This window comes from Myotis brandtii, unplaced genomic scaffold (assembly GCF_000412655.1).
Source record: "Myotis brandtii unplaced genomic scaffold, ASM41265v1 scaffold144, whole genome shotgun sequence".
Lineage (NCBI taxonomy): Eukaryota > Metazoa > Chordata > Mammalia > Chiroptera > Vespertilionidae > Myotis > Myotis brandtii.
In genome coordinates, this window is record NW_005355159.1 from 5,547,973 (window position 1) to 5,558,193 (window position 10,221).

At 38.5% G+C, this 10,221-nt stretch overlaps 1 pseudogene; it reads left to right on the plus strand.

The window, feature by feature from the left end:
* LOC102241600 overlaps positions 1-9,915 on the plus strand; it is a 17,276-nt pseudogene extending 7,361 nt beyond the window's left edge.
* The last annotated feature ends 306 nt before the right edge of the window (positions 9,916-10,221 follow it).

Consider the following 10,221-nt stretch of genomic DNA (forward strand, 5'->3'; position numbering starts at 1 on the left):
GGGGAAGGGGAAGGGGAAGGGGAAGGGGAAGGGGAAGGGAAGGAGCCCTGGCAGTTTTGGCTCAGTAGATAGAGTGTTGGCCTGAGGACTGAAGGGTTCTGGGTTCAATCCTAGTCAAGGGCGCGAACCTGGGTTACAGACTCAATCCCCAGCCCTGGTCAGGTGCATGCAGGAGGCAACCAATTGATGTGTCTCTCTCACATCCACGTTTCTCGCTCTCTGTTTCTCCTTCTCCCTTCCATTCTCTCTAAAAATCAATGGAAAAAAATCCTCAGATGAGGATTAACAGCAACAACAAAGGAAATGAAACCCTCTGTTTGTTCTTCAGCTTAGAATGGAGCAGGCTGAAGAAAATTGCAATCTGACACATAATCACTAAAATGCCTGTTATTTGAAGAGAGTTTCTAAGAAAATTTCTAAGAGAATCTTAGAAGCGGAAGAGAATGCCACAGGTGTTTGGTGTTATTTCTTGAAGACACTGTCCCCACCAGCCCAGCCATCGTTTCTGGAAGAGCCTTCACAACACATCCTCTAAATATGTTTTTGATCAATGTCCTCCTTTTAAAATCAGTCACCAACCCTGAGCACAATACTCCAGGAGCGGGGCCACCACACCCTGGTGCCCACCTTCAGCTCATGCTCCACCAGAAGCAGTGGGACCTGTTCCCATGACCCCCAGGTCATCACCTGTTAACCCTGTTGTGTTTAGAAACAAGAGAGGGAGGTATTCCGCAGCTAGTACTCTTTGGAGTGTTTCCTTCCATTTTAAAAAGACTGATTTTTATTTATTTATTTTTTGCCTGGTGTGTTAGTCAGCTCAGGCTGCCATAGCAAGGGGGCTAAGCAACATTTTTCACTCACCATTTTGGAGGCTGGAGTCCAAGATCAAGATTCTGGTTGATTCAGCTCTGGTGAAGTGCCTCTTTCTGGTTGCCTTCTTGTTACGTCCTTTCCTCAGTACATGCTTGAGGCTAGAGAAAGAGAACAGGATCACTCACAACCTCATTTAAACTTCATTACATCCCCCTCTCCAATACTGCCACACTGGGTGCTTGTACCTTGGTTGCAGGCTCAATCCCCAGTGGGGGGGTGTGCAGGAGGCAGCTGATTGATTTTCCTCTTTCATCAATGTTTTTAACTCTCTATCCATCTCCCTCTCTGTAAAAAATCAATAAAAAAATATATTTTTTAAATTTAAGTGTATTCTCTTTCTCTAGTTTTTTTAATACATTTCTATATATTGTGTATACAATATACATTTACAGAATGGATTATATAAATTTAATAGCCAGTTATTGTATATTAGAATTGCATCATAAGTATTCCTCCAATGTTAAAAATTACTGGACCACATATTTTAACAACCTCGTAATCCTATGTAATAAAACCCTAATATGCAAATAGAACCAATAGTGGAATGACCTGTGGCTATGACATGCACTGACCACCAGGGGGCAGTTGCTCAATGCAGGAGCTGCCCCCTGGTGGTCAGTGTACTCCCACAGGGGGAGCACCACTCAGCCAGAAGCCGGGCTCACAGCGCTAAGGAGCAGCAAGCAGGTGGGCGGTAAGGAGCAAGGGGTCCCAGTCTGTGAGAGGGTGCAGGCCAGGCTGAGGGACCCCTCCACCCCAGTGCATGAATTTCGTGCACCAGGCTTCTAGTATTTTATAACATGCCAGCACCACAGTTTATTTTACCAAACTCATATTGTTGACCTTTTGAGTTGTTTCCAGTTTTTGATAAATAATATTTTAAGTAATATTATGGCTTATAAGTATTTGCCCACATTTCACATTTGTTTTAGGCCACGTGGCTGCTAAATCAAATAATAACTTGTATGGTACTGGAAATATCAGGAGGAACACTTTGTAAAGTATATAATTACTAACTCCTATTCTGTACACCTACAACTAATACAAAATAATATTGAATGTAAACTGTAATTGAAAAATAAAATTAAAAAATAATAGTAGAAATATTTTAATACTCTTATACATATTGCCACTTGTTTACAGAATCTCAACAATGATTACTCACGGTTTTAAAAAAATACTATTTGAAAAATAGAAATAAGCATAACACAAAGAAATAATTTTATTCAGTCACCTAACATAGTCATTGTTAAAATTCCAAAAATTAGATGGGATCATATTGTTTTAAATCTTACTTTTTAATTACAATATTTGTGAAAATATTTATGATGTACTTTTATAATATTTCAAAGGCTACATTGTGTTCTATTGTATGGACACATTTAATTTAATTAAACAATTTCCTATTTTGAATTTTTATTTCTTTATTATAAAGAAGACAGAACTAAACATTCTTATAGATAAATCTTCAATTACATCCTACATGCAGAGTTCTTGTACCAAATGTTTACAAATGTTTAATGACTTCAACATGAGCTATTAAATTGTACTCCAAAAGTTTGTGCTCATTTATATTTTCATCAGCTGTATAAGAGCAGTACCTTTGCTGGTAGGGAGAGTAACACATAATCATTGTACATTTAATAAGTGAAAACAAATTTCAATTTAATGTCCATATTTATCTAGAAGTAAGGTTGAATATTTTCCACATACTTATTGGCCAGTTTTATTTTTTCATTAACTACTTGTTAGTGTTTTTTGACCATTTTTTATTAAAAGTATCCATTTTTCTTTTGTTGATTTGTAAGATCTTCCTATATATTTAAGTAGCATTTCTTAAACTATGTTCCACAGAAAATTAATGTCTCATGAAAAGATAATAAATTTTTGCTAAAATGGAAAAAAATGATATTGGTGATATTGTTTAATTGTTCATTAAAACTTATTTTTAAATGTATATGTAAGAAAAATATTTTTGAAATATAAACAGTTTCTATTATTTGATATCTATTTTTGAGATAGAAATGGTTATACCTGAAAATGCCAGGAAGTGGCATGATATTACAATGTATATGCAATCAGTGTTGCTACTGCTCATTCACTGACCATCTCCTGTGTGTCATCTATTCTATGGTCCTGAGACTGTCATGTGTCTTATCTTATAATGTCAACATATATTTGTGATATATTTAATGTTATATGTAAATCATGAATCAAATTTTAACTCTTTTGTATCAGTTAATTTGCCTTTGAGACTACCTATTCTTATCTACTTATTTTTGTCATTTATTAAGGTATTCTTGGCTGGTCTCATTTATACATACAGTTAAATTTTAGAATAAATCTGTCCAGATCTTCTCCCAAAATTCTTTTAGGATTTTTACTGTAATTGCAATAATTTCATTGATTTATCTTGAAAGAACTTATCTTGGTACAAGGTGAAATCTTCCAATTTAGCAACTAATTTTTCAAGTCTTATTTTAACTCACTCTCAGAGACTCAGGGTTTTTTTTGTGGTTGTTAATCCTCACCCGAGGATATTTTTTCCATTGATTTTTAGAGAGAGTGGAAGGGAGGATGGAGGGGAGAGGAAGAAAGAAACATCAATGTGAGAGAGACACATCGATTGGTTGCCTCCTGCACTCATCCCAACAGGGGCCAGGGATCGAACCTTCAACCCAGGTACATGCCCTTGACTGGGAATCGAACCCGCAACCCTTTGTTACGTGGCCCAACACTCTAACCACTGAGCAACACTGGCCAGGGTGAGACTCAGTTTTTTTAAAGAAAAGTTATTATAACTTTTATAATTTTTTAGAACTATGCTTATAACTTTTATCATTAAGAGATCTTTAACTAATATGGTTGAGCTTTCTTCTACCATCTTATCTTTTTCTTTTGTTTATTCATTTTCCTTGATGTTTCTTTTTATAATAGTGGTTTTCTTCTGTATGTTTGTTTCTGTAACTACATTGTTAAATTTTCTAAAATTGTTATCAATATTAATCATTAAAGTATCTATTGACTTTTTTTATAAAACTTGTGAAATTTACCATAATTTTATTTCCTTTCTCTCCCTCCATCTTGCTGCTTTTCTTGGTATGACCAGAGATTTTAGACCTCGATTTTTGTTATTACTATTTTGCATTGTGATGCCTCTAAAGAATGCTTTTTTAACATTTGCATCGTCTCTGTCCATTCTACTATTTCTTCTACATTGCATCCTATCTATTCTTGAGGTCATTTTGATTCCCTTTTTTAATCAAGATATTTTAAATTTTTTATTGAATTTATTAGGGTGACATTGCTTAATAAAACCATACAGGTTTCAAGTGTACAACTCAATAAAACATTATCTGCACACTGCATCATGCACCCATTACCCAAAGCAATGTTTCCTTCCATTCCCATTTCCCCCCTTTGCCCACTTCCACTTCCCCCCACCCCTTTCCCTCCTCTGGCTATCATTATACTATTGTCCATGTCTATGAGATATGTATATAATATTTGCTTAACCCTTCACATTTTTCACCCACCCAAACCCCTCTCCACTCTGACAGCTGTCAGTCTGTTCTATATATCTATGCTTCTGTTTCTGTTTTGTTTATTAAATTATGTTGTTGATTGGGTCCCACATAAAAGTGAGATCATATTGTATTTGTCTTTCTTTGACTGGCTTATTTCACTTAGCAGAATAATTTCTAGGTCCATTCATGCTGTCACAAAAGGCAAGATTTTCTTTTTTATAGCTGAGTAATATTCCATTGCGTAAATGTACCACAGCTTTTTTATCCACTCATCTACTTATGAGTTCTTGGGCTATTTCCAGATCTTGGCTATTGTAAATAACACTGCAATGAACATAGGGGTGTATATAGTCTTTCGAATTAGTGCTTCGGGTTTCTTGGATATATTCCCAGAGGTGGGATCGCTGGGTCAACAGATAGTTCCATTTTAAATTTTTTTGAGGAAGCTCCTTACTGATTTCCATAGTGGCTGCACCAGTCTGCATTCCCACCAACAGTACAGGAGGGTTTCCTTTTCTCCTCATCAGCGGTTCTCAACCTGTGGTCGCGACCCCTTTGGGGGTCGAACAACCCTTTCACAGGGGTCGCCTAAGACCATCAGAAAACACATATATAATTACATATTGTTTTGTGATTAATCACTCTGCTTTAATTATGTTCAATTTGTAACAATGAAATTGGGGGTCACCACAACATGAGGAACTGTATTAAAGGGTCGCAGCATTAGGAAGGTTGAGAACCACTGCTCCACATCCTCACCAACACTTGTTTGTTGATTTATTGATGATAGCCATTCTGACAGGTGTGAGGTGATATCTCATTGTGGTTTTAATTTGCATCTCTCTGATGATTAGTGTGAGCTTATACAGCTTAACACCAAGAAAATAAAAAACCCAATTTTAAAATGGGCAGAGGATCTGAATAGACATTTCTTCAAAGAGAACATTCAGATGGCCAATGGGCATATGAAAATACTTTACTTTTTAAAGAGAGATATGTTATTGGTAGGTTTGAAATACTTGCATTTCTTGTCATTTCTGAGGTTTTTACAGTGGAAATAAGATTCTCAGGTCAGAATCCTTTTCTTTCAACCCTCTGGTAGCCATTGCTCCATTATTGTATCAAATTCAGTATTATAGTAAAGAAAGCTTACCTTTTGCTTTACTTAGTAAATACTTACAGGAATTTTTTTTTTCAAAAATACAACAAAACCTGTCTAGGTATGAATTTCCTCACTGATTTGTCAACCACTCAATTAGCCTTTTTGCTCTGAGTACTCAAGTTTTTATCAGCTGAGGGAAATTGTCTTCTATAATATTTTTGATTATCACTTCTCCTCTGTGTGCTGTGTCTTCTCATTGTAGAAGTCCTATTATACATATTTTGGATTTTTGGGATCTCTTCTATTCTCATAAATCTCTAAGTCAGAGGAGAACACCTATAGCTATGAATTTCCTATAATAGTCTGCAGTTTGCGGCCTTCATTTTAGTTTTTAATTTAGCACTCATATTTTTTATCTTTGTAACATCTTTCTTGGGCTCTATTTCTGCACAGTGCTTTATTCATGTCTTACCTAGCTTTATGATTCACACTCCTCCTGAATTTTTATAAGAAAATTTATTTGAATTCTTGTACAGTTTTATCCTGTTGCTTCAGTAACAAGAGATAATTGTATTGCTAAGATTTATACCTTCTTTCGAATTGCTTTGTCTTTTCAGTGATTTTTCACAAGATATGTGCTGGTCTGCTTTTATGACTTCAGATGAATCTGAAATTGTTAAGATTTCTGTGCAAACATTTTAGCCCAAGTAAATGGAGAAAGAAAATGTTTACATTTGCTATAGTTTTCCTATATCTGGAAGTCAATGCAAAATAATGAACAAGCTGTAGCTGGTGTAGTATAGCAGGGAGCTTCACCTCTGTGCCCATGGGTTTTGTCTATATCTTAGTGATGGCAACCCAGGCAGCACCCCAAGTCCAAGGTTGCCCTCATAAAGAGTCAGTCACAGCACTGCTATATATTTGCTCACCTTGTCTAGTCATTTCAAACATAAAAATAACAACAATAATAGCTGGCATCTTTGAGTGCTTATAATGTGCCAGCCACTCTTCTGACCTTGGATATAAATGCTACAGAAAGATCCTAGGCTGTTTTCCAGAGAAATTACTAAGATTGAGACTTGCTCCCTTCACCTCCAAGCCAACCAATGATAGCTAGAGTGACCATATAACTTATCATCCAAACTGAGGCACTTTGGGAAGCAAAAACAAGAGAGATTAATAATTACAAGACAACAAAGGTAACCTGGGACTGTCCCAGGTATGTATGGTCACTGAAATCATAGCACACCCCTGCCTCCAGCTCTTATAGCTCCGAGTTAGATTCAATATATGTGATCAAATTGTTCTCTTAACTAAGAGGTTTAAAACCAAATGTTTAGTGACTGACGATAATCTATGTATTTATCATTATTTAATCATTTCCTTATTGCTGAGTAATTAAGCTGCTTCCAATTTTCATCTATTAAATATAATGCTGAAATGAATGTCTTTATTTTTCAAACTACATCCTTAATTTCAATTTTTTTTTCCTTTGGACTAAATTTGGAGTTTAATTTTTGTAGTAAGCTCATCTTCTTTTCTTCCTCTTTTCTCTTTATCTTCTTTTCCTTCTCTTTCCTTTTTTTTTTTACTAAACGCCATTATAGAAACAGGTTATAATATCTTACTAGTTCCCTCATTAATTAATAACTTAACTAAAATCTTTGACCCATATCCATTTTGTATTTGAATAGGAGTCCTGATTTTACTTCTTTTTAATTATCCTTTAACAGTTTGGAGGTCACCCACCAAGATACCCTGACAGCCAGGTAAACTGCATTGCCAAAGAGGTACACCTACTGGGAGGCAAGAGCAGGGGGTGAAGGGGTGGCTTAAAACCAGGCACATCTTTTCTTGGCTTCCAGAAATGAATCTCAAGCAGCAAGAGAACTTGAACTTTCTGTGACTGGTTTTTGAGGGGTTTTTTTATTTTTACCCTTATTTTCCTCTAATTTTGCATTTTGTTTTTGTTTCTAGTTCTTTATCTCTCATAGTATGAATGTGAAATGTTTTCCTATCTCTGGAAGCATTAATAAATTAGATTATCAGGTCTTTTAGATTAAAGTCACTCTGTTCTGCTTGGCTTATAGGAATAAATAAGGTCCTGTAAATTAAATAGTCATGAAATTCCCAGAAAATAAGGAAATTGAACCCCACATACATTAAGAATGCTAAATGAAAGAGTTTTTACATGGGTAAAACATAAGAGGTAGAGTAGGGGAAGCCCTGGAAAGTGAGAGGATGGGTAGGATGTCTCCATGGGAACAAAGGGTAGTGACAGTGACTATGCACAAGTGAGGCAATAAAAGAAGTAAATATACTAACAATAATGGGAGTCTGATTTCTCATTGTCAAAGAGGGAGTCACTGAAAAAAGAAAACTACAACAAACCATGTGGTATCAGATTCAAATTGAAAGTATTGGTTTATAGTCATGGTTTAATATGTAAATACTAGAGGCCCGGTGCACAAAATTCATGCACGGGGGCGGGCAGTCCCCTCAGCCCAGCCTGCACCCTCTCCAATCCGGGACCCTGAGGGGGATGTCGGACTGCTGGGGGATGTCAGACAAACCGACAGTCAGACATCCCTCTCAAAATCCTGGACTGCTGGCTTCTAACTGCTCACCTGCCTGCCTGCCTGGTCACCCCTAACTGCACCCCCTACTGGCCTGATTGCCCCTCACTGCCTCTGCATGCTGGCCTGATCACCCCTAACTGCCCCCGCTGCCAGCCAGGTCGCCCCCAACTTCCCCCTCCCTGCCAGCCTGGTCGCTCTTAATTCCCCTCCCCCCCACTGCTGGTCTGGTCACCTCTTACTGCCCCCCCCACCATCCTGGTCGCCCCCAACTGCCCCCCTCTGCCAGCCTGGTCGCCCCTAACTGCACCTCCCCCCACCAGCCCAGTCGCCCCTAACTTCCCTCCCTACTGGTCACACCTAACTGCCCCCCCTGCTGGCCTGGTTGCCCCTCACGGCCCCCCTGCCAGCCTGGTTGCCCCACACAGCCTGCTGTTCAGTCATTTGGTCATCCCTCACTAACACCCCTGCCAGCCTGCTCGCCCCATGCACCCTGCTTGTTCAGTCATTTGCTCGTCACTAACCCCCCCCTGCTGGCCTGGTTGTAGGCAGCCATCTTGTGAGGGTATGAGGGTTAATTTGCATATTACCTCTTTATTATATAGGATAAATACCTCTATACATCTATATAGATAGAGCTAGAGATAGACATAGATATATAGATATGGATGTAGATATTCGTTTTCTAACTCTGTCTACTGAGAAGGCCTGGGAATCATGACTCCCAGTGTCACTGTGCAATGAGCACATCTAGTTCCCAGATTTTGGTTTCTAAAGGTCATTATCCACTAAAAGGAACTAAACCTCCTTGGAGAAATAGAAGACTTCAGTGCTGGTGCAGTCAAAGTGCAAGATGAGCCAGAAACATCCTGTGCCAGAACGTGCTCAACAAATGATGGGGACACGTCAAAACAACACAAAACCAACTTGAAGACATTCCCCTGGAGAAATCTTGGATGATTTTAGCAGAAAAATAATTTATGAGGTTACATTTAAACCCATTGAATAAAATAGAAATACACAATTTCATGCTAATTTAAATAAACTAAATAAATAAGTAAATGGGAAATTTGGTGATATACAGTATATTTATATCATCACAAAGTAACTCTTTACCTAAGAGTTACTAATGACAAAGGGAAAAAGAGTAACTTTACAGTGAGTGGAGAAACCTGGCAGATACCACCTCAATGACATGATTAAACTTTATATTACCAGTAACGAGACTAATCAAAATTGTGCCACTTGCTTTTCCTTTCACCACTGTGGCAGCAGCCATGAGTATGCTCAAGCTTCTGATTGGCTTATAGAAAGTCTGGTTGGACCCCAATTATACTAATGAAATCGCCAATGCCAACTCCTGTCAGCAGATTCGGAAGCTGATCAAAGATGGGCTGATCATCGGAAGCCTGTGACTGTCCATTCCTGGCTCGATGCCAGAAAAACACCTGGGCCCACAGGAAAGGCAGGCATATGGACATAGGTAAGCGAAAGGGTACTGCCAATGCTCGAATGCCTGAGAAAGTAACCTGGGTGAGGAGGGTGAGAATTCTTCGCCAGCTACTCAGAAGATACTGTGAATCTAAGAAGATTGACCGCCACATGTTCCACAGCCTGGGCCTGAAACTGAAGGGTAACGTGTTCAAAAACAAGCGGATTCTCATGGAACATATCCACAAGCTGGAAGGCAGACTAGGCTCACAAGAAGCTTCTGGCTGACCAGGCCGAGGCCCGCAGGTCTAAGACCAAGGAAGCCTGAAAGCACCATGAAGAGTGGTTCTAGGCCAAGAAGGAGGAAATCATCAAGACTCTCCAAGAGGAAGAGACCAAGAAATAAAGCTTCACCTCTCTTTCTTGTACATGTGGCCTTGGCAATTACATGGTTCAATCATTTAAAAAAAGTAGCCTTCATCTAGCCCTACCTGGTTTGGCTCAGTAGATAGAGCGTCAGCCTGCGGACTGAAGGGTCCCAGGTTTGATTCGGTCAAGAGCACATGCCTAGGTTGCAAGCTCCATCCCCAGTAGGGGGCGTGCAGGAGGCAGCCATTCAATGATTCTCCTTTATCATTGATGTTTCTCTCTCTCTCTCCCTCTCCCTTCTTCTCTGAAATCAATAAAAATATTTTTTTAAAAATTAGCCTTC